This window comes from Lemur catta, chromosome 1 (genome assembly GCF_020740605.2).
Source record: "Lemur catta isolate mLemCat1 chromosome 1, mLemCat1.pri, whole genome shotgun sequence".
Classification (NCBI taxonomy): Eukaryota; Metazoa; Chordata; class Mammalia; order Primates; family Lemuridae; genus Lemur; species Lemur catta.
The window spans coordinates 148,129-170,512 of record NC_059128.1 but is presented as its reverse complement, the minus strand read 5'-3'; the positions used below and the strand labels follow the sequence as shown (position 1 = coordinate 170,512).

At 39.7% G+C, this 22,384-nt stretch overlaps 2 long non-coding RNA genes across 6 annotated transcripts in view; one reads left to right on the top strand and one right to left on the bottom strand.

Annotated features, from left to right (window-relative positions):
- Nucleotides 1-1,444: 1,444 nt before the first annotated feature.
- LOC123643527 lies at nt 1,445-21,845 on the top strand. 4 transcript variants are annotated; one of them, XR_006736821.1, is made up of 3 exons: nt 1,445-1,468; nt 15,745-15,886; nt 21,192-21,845. It is a non-coding gene; the product is annotated as an uncharacterized LOC123643527 (long non-coding RNA). The 4 variants fall into 4 exon arrangements; XR_006736822.1 differs by lacking the exon at nt 1,445-1,468 and adding an exon at nt 13,305-13,343; XR_006736820.1 differs by lacking the exon at nt 1,445-1,468 and adding an exon at nt 15,073-15,348.
- Nucleotides 16,776-22,384, bottom strand: part of LOC123643518 — a 31,107-nt gene continuing 25,498 nt past the window's right edge. The window contains exons 3-4 of one of the 2 annotated variants that reach the window (XR_006736816.1): nt 18,568-18,668; nt 16,776-16,948 (exon numbers count right to left, since the gene is read on the bottom strand). This is a non-coding gene — a long non-coding RNA (uncharacterized LOC123643518). The remainder of the gene's footprint in view (nt 16,949-18,567; nt 18,669-22,384) is intronic. The other variant, XR_006736815.1, reaches the window with a different exon arrangement.

Below are 22,384 nucleotides of genomic sequence, written 5' to 3'. Positions count from 1 at the left end.
TACACTCAGGTGATCTTATGTTGATATGGGATTCAGAAAACTGAACTTAAAATGAATGCTTCAGGAACAAAAATGTTCTGACCTTGCCTCATCTGCTTGCATCTTATACCAATCCCTCCCTGAAGCCGGCCATAAAAACCAGAATCCCTGTACCCAAGGCAGGTCGTACAACCCAGAACCCCTTTTTTGTGAAAGTGTTAAAGCTGGTTCCCCCCATCCCCAGGAACAGAAAGACAGAGTCACTGAGGCTGCAAAAAGGCAAAGGAGTTCTATTGACTAGCTTGAGCTGGGGTCCAAGCCCGGAGCACCAACGCAGTGGTGGTCTCTTTCCATGGGCAGGGATCCCGCACAGCGGGGGGTGAATTTCTTTTATACTTTTCAGCAGATTACATGCACGGGGTATGCCATCCCCCCTCCCTCCCTTAATTCATTTGCTCCTTCAAAAGTGGCTGATTGTCTTGGCTCCTGATTGGTTGGTTTTTAAGTTGCAGGACAGGCTTCTGATTACGCCTTGCTCTTCTTATCTGGTTAATTGGTTGGAAGGCCCAGGGACTTTCCAGCCCTTTATCAGGAAGTAACTTGTGGTTATCTCCGCCCGGCCTGTCAAGTCCATCTCGGCTTCACTTAAGCTAGGTCAGCAAGCCATATTTACAGAAGCAATTAGCATCCGTTAGAATCAAGGAGAGCACACTTTTTTTTTTTAAACAACTCCTGTTCTTCAAAAGCTAGACTTAAAACCCAAACTTAGTCTATGTAAAATGGCCATGAAGTAATTATCTGACCTGCTTTGTTCTTTGTTTTACTGTAAAACCCCGTGCCAGAAAGGGCCTTGCTGCCCTGCGGCCCAGAAGGGAGGAAGGCACACTCGAGAGAGGGCAAGCAGAATCTCAATGTAAAAGCCTTGCTGGTTCTGCCACTCGGCCTGTTAGAATGAGCACACCCCCTTTTGGGCCAGTCATTTCTACTGCCCTGTCCATGCTTTCCACATAAATAGTGGACAGTTTCCCCTGCACCTTTGAGTGTTCGTTCTGAAGATATCCATACATAAGTGTTAATCCTTTCTCCTAGTAACCTTCACGGCAGTAAATTCTCAACAGGTCTTCACGGGGACCTTTTGGGGGCATTTGCTCCCAGACTTAGGGGACCAGAGACACTTTTATCCCTATGATGTCAATAAATTCTATTTCAGGACGTTACGTTTTGGAAGGATCTAATGATCTAATGGGATGTTCTAAAACGTCTACTACGTTTATAGCATTTAAAAGTGATGTCATATTTGTTTACTAAGTCTTACTGAAAGACTTACTTGCTTTTCTCGGTAAGATTTATGAGTTTAAGATTGAAAAGCCAGTAACTTAAACTATATTTTAATCCCTGTTCCATGTTACAGATCTAATTTACAGGGTACAAAAATGGCAAACAGAAAAGTAATTTAAATCAATAGCTGGAATCTACGTAAACTGCTAAGGTAAATGAATAGATAAGATAAAGTAGGTAAATATAAATGAATAACATTTTCCTATAATTGAAAATCTTAAAGTCATTATGTTAATTTAAAAGAGATAATCATAAAATATTTGGATCATTTATAAGGTAAAATACTACAACATTGGTTCTTAAACATAAGTTTAAAGCTTATACCTTGTTATTTTTGTATTTAGGAATGCCAATAAAATGGGCGACTAACAGTTCAAAGTTACTTTAACTTTCTTTTTTAATGAAAATATCATAAGATATAAGTATTTTGTGAAAGATGATTTTGTCTAATTCATTGATCTTTGAAACTAAACTTCAATATGTCAATGGTCATTAAAAGTTAAGTGGATGTGAAAGTTAAAGGTCATAAAAGTTTGGCCATAGATGCCATCTCTCTGACATATCTTGGCCAAAAGGGGGGGACTTGCCAACTAAAATAAAATTTTGAGGCTCACCCCCCCACACACCGTTGCCGCCGCCTATAACCTGTGAGCTCCATTTTCCTAAAGAACCAGATGGAGGGAAAATAGGAAACGACTAACATTCTATGAGAATATGATTATTGGGATTTAGTTTTGACTAGAATGTCTGTCCCTCTAGGAGACCAACATTTAGCTTGTTGCATATTATGGAGCAATGTTTTTAATAAATGTACTGCAAACCACGTGTAATCCAACTCAATGAAAAAAACCAACTGAAATCTCAAGCTATTTTGAAACAGGAAGGAGAAAATTTGCAAATATAAGGTTTTCCCAACTAAAGCAGAGAAGGCAAAACATATGAACCCTTTGGAAGGTATTAAAGAGGCTGTCACAATCTGACTGCGAAGCAAGGTCATTGTCAGTCCTCAAATGCCCTTGGTCTCTGCCTCCAAAAGAAAAAAAAAAATCATTTTTTTTCTAAGTTACAATAGTCAAGCCTGTAAATAAATATTTTTAAATTTCCGAAGCTGTATCTCCCCACTAAAAGATGCTCAAAATTAAAAAATATATAAATCAAAATATTTTTTTAGCTACTTTCGTCAAAAAGCTAAATATTTTGTAAGGTCTCAGTATGCATGTCCGCCCTGTCTTTATCACGCTGTAACACACCATCTCTTGGGTTTTGCCATAACAGTAGGTAACAAGGCTTCCAGGCTCTCTTCAACGCCTCCAAGCTCCCCTTTCTCCAAACACAAAAGGAAGACGAAAACTACAAATCCCCATCTGCCCACCCTGCAGTTCCTGGGAAGAGACAGTCCTCAAATTGTTCCTGCCTAGACCCCTGAAGCCTGGAGAAGGAGATGGGGACAGGTGTGGCAGCGGGCGAGGAAGGACGTCCAATGAGGGGACAGACGGGAGAAGGGACATGGAGAGGAGGGGTCAGCGGAGATAAAACAGTGAGGGGGATGAGAAGGAAGAGCAAAAAAACTGGGAGAAAGGAGTGAGGATCACAGAAGAGAGAGAAAGATAAAATGGAAGAGAAAAAGAAGAAAGGGTCAGGGTTAAAGGACGGGGAGATGGTGGCAAAGAGAACGTGGAAAGGCTGTCACTGGGAAAAAGGGAGGTTAAGGCGGTGCCACCTACAGGGCTTTACCCCAGCAGGTGAATGGGCTGCACGGGGAAGGGGGAACTGGAAACCGAGCGGGTGGTAGCAAGGGGCTCTGGGCAAAGGCAGGAGCCTGAGGGGGACACCTGAGCCAGGGAGCAACAGGCACGCGGGGGACGCGGGGGACGCGGGGGACGCGGCGGCGGCTGTGGCTTGGGTGGGCCCCGCTCCCTCACCGTGGCTGAGCCGGCCCGATCCTCGGGCGCAGCTTCTGCCCCGGGTGCGCCGGTGGCTGGACCGGAGCCCGCCCCCAGGCTGATCCAGCGCTGGGGCTCCGGGCTCGGCCCCAGCCTTGGCCTCTTTCCCTCAGAAGTCGGAAGTGCCGCGACCACAGCCGGCAGTGGAGCGCAGACTCCACCTCGCTAGAGCCGCGCCTGCGCGGTCCTGTTTCTGTTGCTGGGTCCTGGGGTCTGTGTCACTGAGCAGCCGGCAGAGGGCAGGCTTCTAATTGTTGAAAGCCCTGGAGTGTCTGAGCGTGTCCAAGGGGGTTGTTGGGGACCTGTCACCTGGGTGCTGCTGGGTGAAGCCTGGGGGACTCCAGGGGACTGCCACAGTGGGTATGGGGAGCAGCCCTGCTCCGATGGCCAAGAAGCTGAGGAGTCTGATCTAAGATCAGAAGGGAACACTGGGCACCGACTCCCAGCCCAGGCATCTTCCATCCCATCCCTCCATCCCCCTCGCCTGTGAGAAACTGGAACCCGCATATATTGCTGCTGAGAGTGAAAAATGGTGCAGCTATTGTTGAAACACTTTGGTGGTTCCTCAAAAGGTTAAGCATAGAATTACCGTATGACCCAGCAAGTCCACTTACAGGTGTGTAACCAAAAGAATGCAGAACAGAGATTCAAACTTACATTTGCATACTAATGTTCATAGCAACTGTATTCACGCTAACCAAAAGGCAGAAACAACCCCAATGTCCATCAACAGATGATAAATGGATAAAGAAAATGTGGCAAGTACACAAAGAGGAATATTACTCAGCCATGAAAAGGAATGGAGTTATATGACACCTGCTACAGCATGGGTGAATCTTGGAAACATCATGATAAATGAAATAAGCCAGGCACAAAAGGACAAATACCATATGATTCCACTTCTGTGAAATATCTAGAATAGGCAGATTCATACAGACAAAGTATGTTAGAGGTTACCCGGGGCTGAGGGCAGGGGAAATGGGAGTTATCGCCTAATGGTTACAGAGCTTCCAGTTGGTATGATGAGAAAATTGGAAATATATAATGATGATGGTTGCACAGCATTGTGAATTTACTTAACGCCAGTGAACTACACTTACAAATGGTTACAGTGGCAAATTGTGTATATCAGAAGAAAAATAGGTTTAAAGTGAAATACTTTTTAAGATACATAAAAGCTGAAAGAATCAATCAGCAACACACTCTTAAAATGCAAGAAATGTTAGACGTACTTTAGGCAGGAGAAAAATGATACCAGATGAGATTATGTTTAGAGATCTGCCCATGGTAACCAAATGGGTAGTATGTGACTTGTTTTCTTTTTAAAACGTCTTTAAAAGATAATTGACTCTTTAAACAAAAATAACAATAATGAAATTGGGGTGTATAACACATGTGTAAGTAACATATATGACAATACCATAGAGACCCGAGGGGAAGCGATGGAAGTGTGGAGCATTCTGTATGGCTCTTACGCAGCACAGAAAGTGGTGTCATATCACTGGAAGGTAGAAACCAACGGTATTGTTTCATATCCTATGCTGCACAGGACAGGTGCCCCCACAGAGAACTATCCAACCCAAAATGTAAGGTTGAGAAACCATGCCCTAAAGCTAAATAACTAAAACAGTAAAACAAAAAGTTATAGCTAATGGGCCACAAAGGAAATAAGAATGAAAAAATACTCAATGCAAATGAAGTCATAAAAGAAAACAAAGAGCTGATGAGATGAAGAGAAAATATACAGGACGTCTTTGGTGAATGGAACATGGTGGAAATGACATGGTATCAGCTTCCAGGCCCAGGACTCACGAAACCAGCAGCTTCCACTGTCTGTCTCTTGGAACATTTGCTCTGGAGGAAGCCATCGCTCACATTGCCACCTGGGCTCCACCTCTTGTCATACCACTGGTGGCATTAGATTGTCATAGCATTTAAAAAGAAATATTTACAGGTAAATCTGACAAAACTACAAAAGACCTGTACTACAAAAACTGTAAACATTGCAGAGTAAAAATAAAGGAGACCTTAGCAAAGGGAGAGATACTCTTTCTTCGCAGGTCAGAAAAACACTCAGACATCAGTTCAGACCAAATTGATCTGCAGATTCAGCACAAGCCCAGTCAACATCTAAGTGTTCTCTGTTATAGAAATTGTCAAGCTGATTCTAATATTCATGTGGACATGCAAATGACATAGAATAAGTCCTCCAGAAAAAAAAAAGAACAAAATTCAAGGACTAATACCACTCAATTTCAAGATTAATAAAGCTATGGTAATCAAGACAGTGGTATAAAGACAAATAGATCAATAGAACGAAATAGAGAGTTCAGAAACAGACTCACGGCCGGGTGCAGTGGCTCACTCCTGCAATCCCGGCACTCTGGGAGGCCAAGGAGGGAGGATCACTCGGGGTCAGGAGTTTGAGACCAGCCTAAGCAAGAGTGAGACCCCGTCTCTACTAAAAATAGAAAAAAAAAATTAGCCAGGTGTGGTGGTGGCACCCGCAGTCCCAGCTACTCAGGAGGCTGAGGCAGGAGGATCACTCAAGCCCAGGAGCTACAGGCTGCAGGGAGCTAGGCGGACACCATGTCACTCTAGCCCAGCGACTTGAACAAGCCTCTGTCTCAAAAAAAAAAAAGGAAAATAGACTCACTCAAGCATGGAAAACAGATGTGTTACAGATGAGCAAAGGCCATGCAGTGGAAAAAGGATTGTCTTTTCAATAAAGTGTGCAGGAAAATGTGGCTACTCGTGTATCAAAAAAAAAAAATTTAACTCATTCCACATCTCATACATATACGAAAAGTAACTTAAAATGGGCCATAAATATAAATGTAAAACTATAAACTTCCAGAAGAAAATAGAAAATGTTTGTGATCTTGGGCTAGGCAAAGACGTCTTAAATATAACACCTGAAGCATGGTTTTCTGAAAGAGCACGCAGAATTTTATCAAGATTTTATTTTATTTAATTTTTTTTTTTTTGAGACAGAGTCTCACTTTGTTGCCCGGGCTAGAGTGAGTGCCGTGGCATCAGCCTAGCTCACAGCAACCTCAGACTCCTGGGCTTAAGCGATCCTACTGCCTCAGCCTCCCGAGTAGCTGGGACTACAGGCATGAGCCACCATGCCCGGCTAATTTTTTTGTATATATATTTTTAGTTGGCCAGATAATTTCTTTCTATTTTTAGTAGAGACGGGGGTCTCACTCTTGCTCAGGCTGGTCTCGAACTCCTGACCTCGAGCGATCCACCCGCCTCGGCCTCCCAGAGCTAGGATTACAGGCGTGAGCCACCGCGCCCGGCCTAAGATTTTAAACTTATATTCTTCCAAAGACACTGTTAGAGTGAAAATACCAACCATAGACTGGCAGGAAATATTTGCAAAGCCTGTACCTGATAAAGGACTTATATCCAGAATATGTAAATAGGTCTCAAACTCAGTAATAAAAAATAAATAACCCGATAACAAAATAAGCAAAAAATCTGGTTAGATACTTCACCAAAGAAGATGCTCAGAAGACAAGTAAGTATGCTCAATGTCATTAGTTGTGGGGGAACTGCGACTTGCACCACAGTGAGAATTGCTGCGCACCTGCCCGAGTGGCTGAAAGAAAGAGACTGGCGGGCCATGCAGGGCTGACTTCACGGGCCTGTGACCTGTGCAGTGACACAGAACCCCTGCACAGAGGGCCCTGCGCCTTGTTTCATGCCCTCCTGTTTTCATCTTGAAATCCTTAATGATCTTAGAACAGGGAGCCTGGCGTTTTCATTTTGCCCAATACCCAGCAAATTATATAGCCAGTCTCAACTCCACATGTTAGCAAGGATGGGGGAAAGTGGGGCTCTCATACACCGCTGGTAGGAATGTAAAATGGAACCACCACTTTGGAAAACAGTTGGGCAATGTCTTAAGTGTTTACCTCCCGTAGGACCCAGCATTCCCACGCTTAGGTGTATACCCAAGAGAAATAAAAATATATGTGAAAGATTATGTAGATTTTATGGGGATTAACTAACCAATAAAATCCCTTTTCTTTCCATTATATCTTTCATGAATAGTGAAGGCATTACAAATACTTTCTCTTTAAAAAGTTTCTCTATTATGATTGTCCCAAAGGTTACACTGCAAATAATTACATTAGATTTTGACCTCTTATTTATGCAGTGACATTAATTAAAAGTAGAAAAGTAAAACATTTATTTATCTTAAAGCTAGTAGAGACTTAACTATCCCTTCCATAACAGGCAGAGTTTTCATTTGGGAGAAATAAACCGTTTTTACTGTGACACATACACTACTTACATTATTAACATTGGTTCCATTTTATAAAAAATATTTTTAATTCTAAGTTGTGATTTCAGTAATGATGAATTGTACATTTTATAGCTTGCTCTAATCTTTTTACACAATTAAATTGGACCTATCCCCAAGTTTTACCAACTTTTTAAAAACTTACCAGTCTATAACAATGACACAACTGATGAAAATGACATATCTGTGTAACAATGCAAAACTCACCATAGGTTCAAGAATAATGTACTTGTTTCATATCTGAAGATTAAACATATTGTAAATTTGGAGGGGGAGGTGTCTTTTTCTTTTTTTGGAGACAAGGTCTCGCTCTGTTTCCTGGGATACAGTACAGTGTTACTACCACAGCTCACTGCAACTTCAAACTCCTAGGCTCAAGTGATCCTTCTGCCTCAGGCACTCCAGTAGCTGGGACTACAGGCACATGCCACCACACCTGGCTTTTCTCCCCCCCTCCCATTTTAGTAGAGATGGGGTCTCGCTCTTGCTCAGACTGGTCTTGAACTCCTGGCCTCAACCAGTCCTCCCTCCTTGGCCTCCCAAAGTGTTAGGATTATAGGCACGAGCCACTGCACCAGGCCTAAAATATACTGTAAGTTGTACAGTCCATTTCCTTGGTAGTTGGGAAAAAAAGCACAGGCAACAGCAGAGGACTGTCCTGGGACACTCTTCATCACACAACCAGTGACAGTTTAGTCAAAATCGCACCCGAAAGCCCAACCTTGACTACTCAAGACACAGGGCTATGCTCTGCCATCAATTAGAAAATGGTTACCTTTCTGAAAACCCTCAGGATAAATTTCCTTCTGGTTTTAGCATTGTGAATAAAAGCTACGGTTCACCTGGGCAACAAATTTGCTTTATGACCATCACTAAAATGTTGAGCTTGCCCTTTATACCAAAAGCCAAATTTGTGACACATCCTTAACAAGCTGTAGGAATTCATGGAAGACTTTCTCGTATTAGGTTTCCTCCTGGCTCTATTTTAGATCCTAAATTTCATTTCTCTTTTCCTCATCCTTCTCATCCCCTTCTAATATATATAGCCTTACTCTGTATCTTCTTTTCTAATTGTCCTCAAAATATTTTTGGAACAAAAGCTCTAATAAAATATACCGTGTATACTGATTGATACACATGAGGACAATGTGCACACACGCACACACATGGATTAAAAGCCAACCGAATTTTATTTTTCTTTCAGGATGATGGGGACCCTGCTTCCTGCACTGTGTGGCTTGCGTCTTGCACCGACAGCACTGGTGACAGCGCCAGTCTCACTCTTGGCCAGTGGCAAACATTCCCATCTCTTTTGTTTCTCCATTCCTCAGCAGTTGAGAATAGGAATTAATCAATGTCTCATAATGAAATGGGATGTTTCAAAATGTTACATTAAAGCTCAATTCCACCATTGAAAATATTTGTTATATGTTTTTCTTATTATATACATTTACTAGCCCTAAACCAAATCTAACTGTATTTTGTACAACACTTAGTACACAATCTATTTTAACAGAACTCTAAGACAAACTTTCAATGATTAGCAAACTTTATGATGTATAACCTACTAATTTTATTGAATGGATTTTCTTTCAAAATAAATTATGTAATTAAAAATTAGAAAATTACATCTTTCTAAATCATATACATTTTTAAAACTTCTATTTTCATTTTAAACTCAATTATAAAATATTATCATAATAATGTACATTGTACCTGAAAAGCCCTAACCTCACCATGATATAACTCATCCATGTAACCCAAAATACTTGCACCCCCTAAATCTATTGAAATAAAAAAAAAAAACTAAAAAAAAGGTCACAATAAAATTATATGCTTTGTCCATTTGTCAGAGAAAAATAATTAATGGTAAATACTAGGCCTTCTTTTTCAATTCTGTATGAAATTTCTCTTGATAACACTTGATAGAATTCTACTCACAACAACACTCAGCCAAATACACTTCTTTCTATAGTGCCAAGTGTTCAAAAACACACAGCATTCAAATAATGTAGTTTCTATGTAATTAGGATATCATTTTCAGTTTGATAATCTGGCATAGAAAAGTCTTCAGTGGAAGAAAAGAGAAATACCTAAAAAGAAACAGTTGACTTAAATGATGATGATTACTACTGAATGAACCGGTTCCCTAAAACATAGTGGAATAGGCTGTCAATGCCTGAATGTGACTGAGATGTGCACATCTGGGAACAGAAGGAAAGCTCTGCTGGCAACACAACAGTGATCCGACCAGGCAGGATAATCAATCCTTTCATTACATATCCCACCTCCTGACCCCTGTTTATCATCCACGTTCCCCAACAGACTTCTGTGCCATCCACTTACTCGTTCTTTAAAATTTTTCATTTAGAAATTACTCATACAAGGAAGTATTTTAAAATATGTGCAGTTTGAAGAATAAAAGAAACACCAGAGAAACCACCACCTCACCTCAGAAAGAGCAGAAGCTCCTTGGATAGGCCCCCTCCTGCTGGCTCCTGCCCCCACCACCAGTGTCCTTAATTCTGTGTTAACCATCTCCCTGTTTTTGTCTTCATACCGTTGGGTCCTGTGTATGTGCATCCCTTAAAAACACGTTGCTCTGTGCTGCCGGTTTTTGAGCTTTACAGAAATGGAGTCATTCTCCAAGTATTCTTTTGTAATTTGATTCCTTTCTTTCACATTATATTTTTGCAATTAATCCATATTGATGTGTGAGGCAACAGTTTATTTGTATTGTAGTGTAATAGCCTGTTATATAAACATATGACTATCCGTTCTGCAGCTAATGATCCTTTGTTGTTTCTATATTCTGCTGCTGGTGTTACAGTTGCTCTGGCCTAAATATTTTTCACAAATTGAATGTTATATTTTATAGTTCATGCTTTAATTTTAACCACATTTATCAACTTTGCTCTTTATTCATTCTTACATTTCAGAACTTTCATTTGGGATCATTTTTTTTCCTACCTAATGTAAACCATTAAGAATTTCTTTTCTCTCAGACTTTGTCTAAAAAAGCCTTTATTTCAATTTCTTACTTGAAAGGTAAGTAATTCTAGGCTGAGAGTTAATATCTCTCAAGACATATTGAAGCTATTGTTCCAGTCATTTGAATTCCAGTGCTACAGTTAAGAAGTCAGTCATGAGTCTAACTACCACACCTTTATAAATGATGTCTTTTCAAAAATCTATTGTCTGAATTTAAGGTTTTCTCTTTCCCTCTAGTAAATTCTGCAGTTTTCACTATAATATGGCTAAATGTGGATATCCTTTTGATTTGTTCTGCACTGGGCTTCCTGGATTTAGTACTAGTATCTTTTACCCAATATCTCTATAAATAGTGATTCTTCCTCATTTCCTCTATCATCTCCTTCTAGAACCATAGATATGTAGATCTGTCAGTGAACTCGTATCCAGCACATATGAAGAACTCTATAACACTTCAGTAAGAATGCTGAAATAAACCAACTCACTAGGAAATGGGCAAAGGAACTGAACAGACACTTTGTGAAAGAAGATATCATTGGTCAATAGGCACATTAAAAGGTGCTTACATCAGGAAAATGCAAACTTAAACTTTGTGAGATGCCACTAACAAACCCACTGGAATGACACAAATTTTATAAGATGGACAATACCAGGTGTGGAAAACTTGGAATTCTCATATACTGCTGGTGGAAATGTAAACTCTTCACTTTGGATAACAGTTGTGCTGTTTCTAATAAAGTTAAACATACATTTATCATATGGCCTAGTGATTCCACTCTTAGATATTTATCCCAATACACGCCTACACCTGTACATAAAAGCACACTCTATCTTATGTCATAATAACCCCCAAATGTCCCTTCAGCAGATAAATGGATTTAAAAAATCATGGTGTATATATATATGCACACAATGGACTACTACTCAGCAATGAAAAAGAATGAACCACCAACATCCTTAAGCAGATGAATCTCAAAACATGTTGATAAAAAAAGCCGATCATGGAAAGTAATATACTGTATAATTCCACTTATATAAAATTCCAAAGCAGGCAAAGCTCATCACTGTGACAGAAAGCCAATCAGTGATGGAGTGGGGCTGGAGGGCAGGGTGGGCTGGCCACCCAGGAGCACAGAGAACCTGTATCTTGAATGAGATGGTGAAGACACACAGGCACCGATTTACAGACAAAGTAAGAAAAACGACTTCCTCGAGAAAACAGCCAGTTAATAGTAGAGCAATATTAGCATTAGTCTTGGTCTATTAACATTTTCAAGCTTTCTCTCAGAAGGACAAACTGGCTGCAGGAAAAGAGCTCACGTGCACCCAGCATGTAACAAACACTGCTGGAGACAGCTGGGTGAGGGCCACATGCCAGCCACATGCGACAGAGACCCCGACCTCACAGAGACCACACACCGGTGGGAAGAGGTTTCACGGCAGAGGGCAAAGAACACTATGGCACTGCCAACAAGCAATTTAACCATATGGTCGGCTACAGGGGCCCCTAAAGTATCTCCCACAAGAGTTTTTAAGGCTTTTATGTTTAAAGTATAAAGAACAAGGTAGACTCACAACAAACAATAAAGTAAGGTAGATCCTTACCTAACACATAAAAAGATAACTACAGATGGTTTAAAGACCTAACTATGAAAGGTAAAACTATAAAGTTAGTAAAGGAAAATGTAGGGAATATTCTTGTTGCCTTAAGGACTTCTTAAATAAAATTTCAAAAGCATAAAACAGTAGGCAAACTAGACTGAATTTGATCACATCCAAATTAGAATTTTCTGTTCAGTAAACTATGGAAAAAATTAACAAACAGATGACAGAGAAAAGATTTACAAACCATAAAACCTATAAAGGAATTATTGTCCAGTGTAACAAGAGCTTCTGCAAGTCAACAGGAAAAGACAGCAATCCCAGTGGGAAATGGGCAGAAGGCAGTAACAGGCACCCGCAGCAAAGGAAGCCCAGAACCATATAAGAACACCAAGAGCTGCCTAAACCAAATACAGAAATGCAAATTAAAACATCCCTCTGAATGACAAAATTTGGGCACGTGAACGTCAAGTATATGCAGATGTACAGGAAAACAAAACTCAATGTGCACGGCGCTACCAAACTTGTAGACTGAGGCATCCTTTCTTAAGAGCTTAGTCAAATTAAGTACCCATATGCACATGGCATCACCACGGAGGAATTCTTTCTGGACGTACATCGCAGTGAGTGGCCGTGAAGAGCTGGGGCAATGCACAGTCATCTGGGCTGGAGGGAAGCCAGAGACACTCGCCTGCGTGTCCATGGTAGGGAAATAATTCAAAGCACGAGGCAAGGGTGTGATGCGAGGGGACACAGAGCATGGTGAAAACACCCAGGTTATCCTAGCATGCGATGGTGACAGCACGGTGATGAAAAAGGCAGGACACTCACCTCAGGGTTGTAGACAAAGCCAGATGAGGTAATGCACGTAAAGTGCCCAGTCCCTTGCCCTTAGTCCTACGAAAGTAATTTCTGCTCCTTGGTATAGGTTACCCCTCTGAGCTTTCACCCCACTGTTTGTTTATTTGTGCAGCTGGAGCACGGAGCTTTGTTACGAGAACTTAATAGAAGATGCAGTGGCCACGTGAGTGCCCGGGGGAGGCGAGGCCTCTGGAGTCTGCGGGTCCCCTGTGCACAGCAGCCGCTGTATGGCAGGACAAGCCCTCATCCCGCCCGCATCTCCAGCTGCACACCTAGAGAATCATTAAAGCCAGTGCCATGTGGCTGTGTTGCGGGTAAATGAGATAATGCAAACCTCATAACAAGTGCTCGTTCACCTCGCTTCTCCTCCCTCCCAGGTATGGGGAGGCACCGTCTTACCAGGGGGAGCCCCGTGCCACCATCACATGTTGTGGTGGCCACGCGACAACATGGAGGACAACTCAGCCATGCTGAGACAACACATACATATACAGAAAATGACTAGAAAGAACAACATCAAAATGAGTACCTTAGTTGAATTTGGGTAGAGAAATTACAGGTGGTTATTTTTCTGTTTTTGTATTTTCCGAGTATCCTATTATATGGTTATGTTACTTTTAGAAATGTAATATTTCATGGCAAACAAGTATTTTACTTTAAAATTGCATTGAACAAAAAGTGTTAAACTTCAAAACCTAAACAGCATCTTTATAGATTCTCTATCAAATGGAGTTAATTTTAAAATTCTAGAATATATTCTGAAGCACTAGGTTCTTCTTAATTCTAACACTTAACCTGGGAGAAGTAATTTACTCTGAGAGCTGCATTCTTCACCTATGAAGTGGGGCTAGTTTTAACTCACAGTTGTGAGGATGAAATGAGATAATATGTAAGTACCATGGAGATGGATCATGTTTTGAAAACTTCAAAGTTTGCAAAGATATAAATATAAACCCCTTAAATACCAGAAGAAAAAATTTTAAATGTTTAGTAGCTTGAACTCCAACATTAGATAGACCTATATTCAAATTTTAGCTCTGCCACCGACAACCTGGATGACTTTGGGCAACTACTTCACCTTCTCACTACAGTGCCTTCTCAGCAGTGTGGGGGTAATGACCACATGCCTGTGTTGCTGTGAAAATTAAATGAGATAAGTAACTTATGTATAGCACAGTGCTTGTCACAAAATAATGGCTCATTTAATGTTACCAATTATTATAATCCTCCTTAAAACCACTTCTGCAGTTAATGAAACTGAATATTATTATTAACGTCTCAATCACTGTTTCACATTAAGATACAAAAATAGAAAAGACATTCCCTACCCTTAAGGTTCTCACAGTCAATAAAAGAAATGGAAATATATTTCAAAGATCATAGGAGACTACAATAACTAATAAAATCAAATTTTATATCTATTACTATGAGAATAAAGACAAAGGGGAACAGGATTGGTTACAATGAGGAATGTATCAAAATCTCAAAGGAGATGATATTTTAGTTGGATCCTGAAAGACTGGGTATGATTTTGTCCATTAATGAAGGAAAAATACAAAATTAAAAATCCAAGCCAGGCATGATGGCACATGCTTGTAATCCCAGCTACTCAGGAGGGTAAGGTGGGAGGATCATTTGAATCCAAGAGTTCGAGTCCAGGCTGGGCAACCTAGCGAGATCCCATCTCTTAAAAAAAAAAATCTATACAGTGCTCAGGCCATTGAGACTTGTCTCATCAGATGGAACACTGAGAGGGGAAAGGCTGGCTGTAAAAAGAAGAAATATTATGATCTAATTGTGAAGAGCTTTATAAAAATGCCCTGCCCCATTATTTGGACTTTATGCACAATAGGGAAATCAAAAGAGGATTAAAGAACACAATCAGACCTAAAATTTAGAAAAATAACTGGTAAAATTAGGTTGACTTAACAGTGCCAGGAAAGACTTCCCAGGGATGACATTTGGAAGAAGAGTCTGGGAAGGTCATCCCAGGTGGCGTGTGGGAGACACAGACCTGAGGACCTGCCAAGCGCGTCTCCGGCTTCTGGAGCATAGCAGAGTGGGGGCAGCGGAGGTGATGTGGAAGACACGGGCCAAGACAGCGACACCTTTGCCCAGGAATGTGGGCTTCAAGGGCAAGAGAGAAAGGCCTGCGATGGTAGAGCGATCTGAGAAGATGACGTTGTGGAAAAACAGGGGCTGGAGGAACAGGCAGGAAATCACAAGAGTGAAAACTCAGCCCAGAAGAGGGAAGAGCAGATGGACTCAAGAGACATTTGAGGGGACCATTCAGTCTAGCCTGGGAGGGAAAAAAAATGAGTATGTTCTATTTTTTACCATTTTTCTATTCAAAAAGCACTCACTATTCCCCTCTACCTATGGATTAAAATGTCAAATCTAGCATTCAAGGCCTTCCTAGTCTGACCTCTCTGCCTTTTTATCCACTTTCCTTACACCCCACGGTCCCTCTACTTGGACTGTCCTCTCTGCCATGTCAAACCCCATCTGACGATTGAGGCCTGACTAATTCCATGCCACCCACAAGGCCTTCCGAGCTCTCCTGGTGCCTCTCCCCTCAAACAAAGCCTCCAGTGTTGTAAATTAATAAACCCTCATCATGTGGTAACGACCCTCTCCTATTACTAGGTACTACTGTATGATTCTTTAACAGCTGTTTACATTTCTATGTGCCTTGTCTGTATGTTTCCTTCATAGAACTGCAAAGAAATGTCAAGCACATGACCGCAGCTAGACAATCCAAGGCAAGATGAATGTCAGAAGATTTTGGCTTCCTGGAAAAAACTCACCATGGACTTTGGTTATTCAGAATTAGCTACTTCTTCTGTAAGGCTATCAGGTAAAATAAAATAGTAATGATAAGAGTGGTAAAGTATATCTGCCAATCCACTTTCACAATAAGATATGTAAGAAGAATAAATCAATATAGGTTGAAAGGAGAATACAATGAGTAATTCCATGAAGAATCCTTGGAATTACATAAGCAGCATAATAACAAGTAGTTTTTCAAACTAACTTATTTACAAAGAAGTAATTTAGGAGTGGCCATTCTCCTCCTCTCTAATAATTTTAAGAGAGAGAGACATAGCAAACTTTAACTTAAATAAACAGTTTCTGGAAATTGGGCTTCAACAAGTGAAATTATAATACATAAAAAAAGAAATAATATGTACCTAGTTGCAACTTCAAAGTCAAGCTACACACGAAGAGGACTTACAGTTTGGGCTTATATATATCTGTAGCAACAGGAAGAACTCCAGGAGAACTCAGAAATTTCAATGCCAAACATGTCACAAGAGGTCAGAGGTCACATTTTCTAACTTGGTTTTTACCCTAAAGTAAGCAATACATGTAATTAATTGATGCCCTAATTCTGAAACATTAACTTGAATGGGACTAGTCTACCAATCCGCTGTTAGTCTAATCATGCTAGTCACAATGTGATCACCTCTAAAAACACAAAGTCAAAGTTACTCAAGACAGAAAGGAAACACCTAGGTTGACTATTTTGATTGCTTTTTCCCAGTAGTCAATAAAAAATAAGTTAACCTCCCCAATCACACTGCCTAGCTAATAATGCCAGCAGAGACTAGTAAAAAATCCATATCTGTTTCAAAAGCATGTCTTTAAACTATAACTATTACTTAAAATAATTATAAACTTCTAATGCCATGTTATAATTACCCAAATTAGATGTGCATAATTTGTTTGGTTTAAAGAAAAGCAAGTGATATATGTAACTTGATTTTATTGGACATTAAACTATACATGGCATTTAGAGAAATAACATGACAATGAGTTATGAATCATATTAGGAATCTGCATGACTGAAGGCTTAAATTTCACTTGTTACTGATTCTTTGTTCTTTGATTCTTCACCCTTTACATCTTGATTGGAAATCTGTAAAACAAGGGCATCATCTGAAGCATAAAAATATTTTATAAATATTTAATAGAAATGTTAAGTAACTGAGTATTTCAAAGCTTTAATGACACCTATCCAAATTACATAAAAGTGATGAATTCATGTGACAACTATAGTGTTTACAGACATTTAAACTGAAAAGAGGACTACTATTATCATGCGTATCTTCATACAACCCTCAACTGACTACTGTATTTCCTTTTTTAATAATAAAATGACTCAATTGTTTCAATTTTACGATGATTAAACATTAAAAGACATCCTTCCATTTCTAGAAATGTAAAACGTTTTTACTGAGAGGCCAAAATTCATGCTTATTTAGTTCCCAAATGAAGTCATCTATAGAATTTATGTTATCATTAATTTATAAACATGAGCTGTAAATCAGAGGGACAGCTTCACCATTAATCAAAACATCATACTTAATCCCAGATATGTATTTTGAGCTCAGATTGATCTTTTTAGTAAAAATACTTTCCATAGCAAAATAATAAAACTTGTGAAAGAAGTTTCCCTTAGGTATATATTTTTAAAGATTTGAATTATTGAATAAATCTCAGCAGTGATTCTGTAACTTACAGCACCTTTCCTACTTTCTTGGATACAGCACTAGCAGTTCTTTTAAAAAAGGAAAATTAAAAGAAAATGGTAAAAAGGACTCAGAACACTCTTTCCTGGGGAGGTATCATGGACAGGTACTGCTGTGAACTCTGAATGTTGGATATCATCATACTTAGGTGGAATAAACATCTAGAATGAACACAGATACATTCTCCTATTTTTTTATTGAGATAAGATTATTATTAGTTCCAATTAGCCGGGCATGGTGGTGCATGTCTGTAGTCCCAGCTACTCGGGAAGCTGAGGCAGTGGGATTGCTTAAGCCCAGGAGTTTGAGGTTGCTGTGAGCTAGGCTGATACCACGGCACTCACTCTAGCCCAGGCAACACAGTGAGACTCTGTCTTAAAAAAAAAAAAAAAAAAAAAAAGATTATTATTAGTTCCTAAGAGTTCAATCAATTATGAGGATCTGAGGCTTAACTACTTTAAAAGGCCACAAATTCTACTCATGGAATTTCCTTTTAAAATTGCAATGTAAGTCTTACAACATTCAGGATCCTGTATTTGATGATGAGATTGCTGTGGATTTTGAGGTGTCCAGTGTTATATACAAACATGAAGAACATGCCTTGGGTTTGTTTCTGCTAAAAGGGATTTTTTTTTATTGCTTTTAGCTCTGCTTTTGAACTTCAGAAAATATCCAGTGCCTTTAGCAACAAATTTTTTTTTTTTTAAAGATAAATCACAAGATTGTTGTCAGCTGGGAAGATGGTGGAGGTAACAGTTTTAAACTCGCCCCTGAACCTCCTAGACAGAGTTACTGGAAGAGAAGCAAACAAAACAAAGCAAAAGGCCCTGGGACAACATATACAGTACCAAAAAAATTAAGTGATAAGGAGTCCTGTGAATCCCAAAATTTGAGCAGTCAGGACAAATCTGCAAGAGCTACTGATCTGCAATCAGTACTGACAGCTATGGAGGACAAGGAGGGACACAGTGGGGAATCTAGGGGAGCTGAGTACAGGAGGACCAACCTTGCAGCTGCAATGGACAGGGTGAGACATCCTCACGTGAGACGATTCACAGTAACGCACGGATCCATGGTAAAGTCCTCAGGAGCTGGAGCATGACAGTCCTGTGAACACCCAAAATTAGGCAAAGCTCCCTTCCAGGACAAAGCCCCACATTATAGATAAGTGTGAGGAATTAAAATATCAAATACTACTGGAGTCAGTTAAAAAGTCCTTTACTATAAGAAAGGGTGGTTCAAGGAAAAATGGGGGAAAGATAGAGAAAAACCTAGGAAATCTCAAGAAATATGAGGCCATATTTTTAGCACTTCACAAAACTGGCATAAGAAGAGCATTAGAGCCATAAATCTAGTAAAAGGATTCAGACCCACTTCTACCTGCTACAAGTTTGGGAAAACAGATTTTCACACCAGAATGACAACAGGAAGGACTGCAGCTCACAGGACAGAGTGACACCCTTAGATGAAGGCATGTCAGAAAGATATGCCTGCAAAACAGAAGAAAACCAGGATCCACTGTTTCAAGAAATGAGAAAAGACATTAAGAAAATGATATAATAGGAATGCTGTAAATCAGAATTAGAAAAACTCAGGAATGGGTTAAACATTTGAAGTAAATGGAAAAGAAATCACTTCAGAAGTGAAGTCTAAACTAGAAGCTACACAAGAGTGATTATACAGCAGATAATATCAGATAAACATAAGTTGCAAAGAATGAAAAAATTAAAAATCAAAAAGAAAAAAGATGAAAAGAATTCAATTGAAAATTACAAACAGAAGATAGGAAAAGAAGACTGAACACACTAAGACAGGCCTCAAATAATATAAACTAAATATATATAATAGTAATATAATCTTAACTATATATAATATAATTTTGTTTCTTATTCTCAGATAGCTGTGTATATAATGTTGCATAAAATATTGACTAATTATATGATATTCTAAAATTTTATTGTTCATGATATCCACAATTCTCACCATGTCAGAGAGGAGGTAAGATTTTAGATAGAAGAGATACATAAAACCCAGTAGCCATAAATTTCAATGGAAAATATCAGTATGAATTAATGAGGTGTTTTTATCTTTTAAAAGTATATTGATTTCCTAACTCTGTCCATTCCAAGGCCTAGAGAGACAACACAGTAGCAACTCGGAGTGGCCAGAAAGTACTCTTGAAATACAATTTCAAACTAAAAGAAACCGGAGCCCTTGGAAGAAAGCAGTGGTTTAGGATGTGTACAAAATGGGCCTTAAACCCTGTCACCCGAGAAAGCAGGAACAAACTTTGGGATCCAACACAGAGGCCCCCACTGGTCAAAGATGGGAAAACCTCAGCATCAGAAAGGATTTTGTCAAAAAATGACAACTAAAAGAAAAAACCTAGCTGGTTACCACTGAAGGATGCTATTTTGAAAACTGGTAAGTACATAAAGAGAAGGAATTAAACACTTCTCCTACTTTTCCCATGTGAACCATACCACAGCATAACCAAATAGCAGATAATGGGGAGCCTATGTCCTTACAGAGGCATTCCAGTTAGCAAAGGAAAGAAAATTAGATTACCACCATTTTGCAATTCTTAATGAATTACTGGATCTAGCATCAATAGCTACATATATCACAAAACGAGATAACTGACGTGTGCCTCCTGAAAACACAACTTTCCGCAGCCTGTGCAACAGCCTCGACCCACCCCACAGCCTCTGGACCAACCATCAATTTCCGGGAAATACAGAGGACTGAGCAGCAGGTCAAACTGGACCACAGAGCTGCGATCCTCAAAAGCCAGACTATGAGAAACCAAATGACCCAGTTTCCCCAATCAATAAATCCCAAATGAAAGCCACAACAAAAAAGATGGATGAGAAATCCACAGATCAAAACGGAAACAAGCAGAATGAAGCCATTATACCAAAGTAAATGATAATGTTTAGGATGCAGGATAGCCTAAGAGGGAGTCACACCAACTCCCATAACTTTGAATGCATGACTAAAACTATGTAGCTTTCAATTTTTTTTAAAATGGAGTCACCAGTCAAAATAAAGAGTGAAACTTAATGACTACATATGCAATCCTAACAATAATTCTTCTGCAGCCTTCTGTAACTTCAGCCATTTCTAAAGTTTAAAAGACACCTCTATGTTGAGACTTACCTGTAAATAAGCAGAACAACCTGACCTAAAATGAATCCAAGGCTTGAGAGTACAGAATAGGCATATCAGGCTTTACAGCAAAAGATCAGAGTGCCTGTCCTCGTCCCACACCACTTCCTAACTGACCTCAGGCAAGCGCAACAGGCAAGAAAGTTGACGTTAACCAAGAAGCAAAGGCACTGGGTCAGGCAGTTCTCTGCACAGTCCCCCCTGGAGCCAACTGTCCAGCAGGGAAATAGTTACGGCTGTGACTGATGTTGGGAAAAAAGCACAGAATGCTGAGACGTGAGCCACTGCGATGGGGGGAAATATGACACAGCTCTCAGAGGGGACGAGGCAGAGGACACACGGGGAACCCCTCCTGAGCACTTAACCTCCGATTTTCTTCCTTTCTTTTCATCTATCTTTAGATGACACTAATAAAACTAAGACTATTTACTAGGTAAAATAAATTTATTGATATTTAATTAGGAACTATGGACCTCACAACATGAAGGAAAATAAGCCTTGGCATCATTTAAGGCTATACCGATGAAGCAAGGAGAGAAAGGAACACTTAACGACAAGCCGCGATACAAAAGGAGAAGGTGTGTGCAATCCTGTTTAACAACCTTCGCATCTTTTGTCACAGTTTAACTTGCGCACACACGTACACACATAAGTGTTGCGATAATCCAACAGACGTCTGCACCCGGCACTGTGGGGTTAATTCTCTGACTCCCACACAGCAGGTGGTCACAATCTAACAGCAATATTTACTAGGAGAGTCTGACAGCTTCCTAGGGAACATCCCTAGAGCTTCTAGAAGGATGCTACACGTGAGATCTAGAAAGATGCTACACGTGAGAAAAACGAATAGTCTGAAAAACTGAAATGTTTCAGTCAAGCTTACATGATTTTAATTTTTAAAAACAAATCCAAAGAACAGTATTTTATTTCAGCGGTCTTCTATGAGCAATTTGATATACAAAAACTGTTTTCTTAAAAGTCTCAACCATAAGAAAATACTTTTTATTCTTTGAGATTTCTTTAAATGTTTTTATTATCAACATCACCTCTCTGTAATTTGTATTTAGCTACCACACCTCAAATTATTTGCTTTAATTAAAACTATAATAATTAAAACAATGTACTATTTATTTTATTCTTACTTTTCATACAGTATTATTTTGTTCCTTCCACTAACCTACAGGAGCTAAGAGTTGAACATGGTCAGCGTCAAAGTATTCTGAGGGTGAGTGTAGAGTCAGAGCCACACAGAGCCTGAACACTTTCTCCATCTTCTGTTCCTTCCCTTGCAGGTAATTTTATGATCTTCTTCACCAGAATACAGGGAAGGGACAAAAATATATGGAATTCAATTTTGTTACTTATTAACAAAAGCCAACAAAAAGTGTTTAAGTGAGCTTTTGTAAATTATCTGTTTCCATTTTTACAAATAGCATTTAAAGAATATGGAGAAATAGGTATAAAGAAATTTTATCTAAATTAACAGCAACAACAAAAAAACCAACCTCCAAACATTTAAAAAGATAAATTTGACTTTTTTTTTTTGGAGACAGAGTCTCACTCTGCTGCCCGGGCTAGAGTGCCATGGCATCAGCCTAGCTCACAGCAACCTCAAACTCCTGGGCTCAAACAATCCTCCTGCCTCAGCCTCCCGA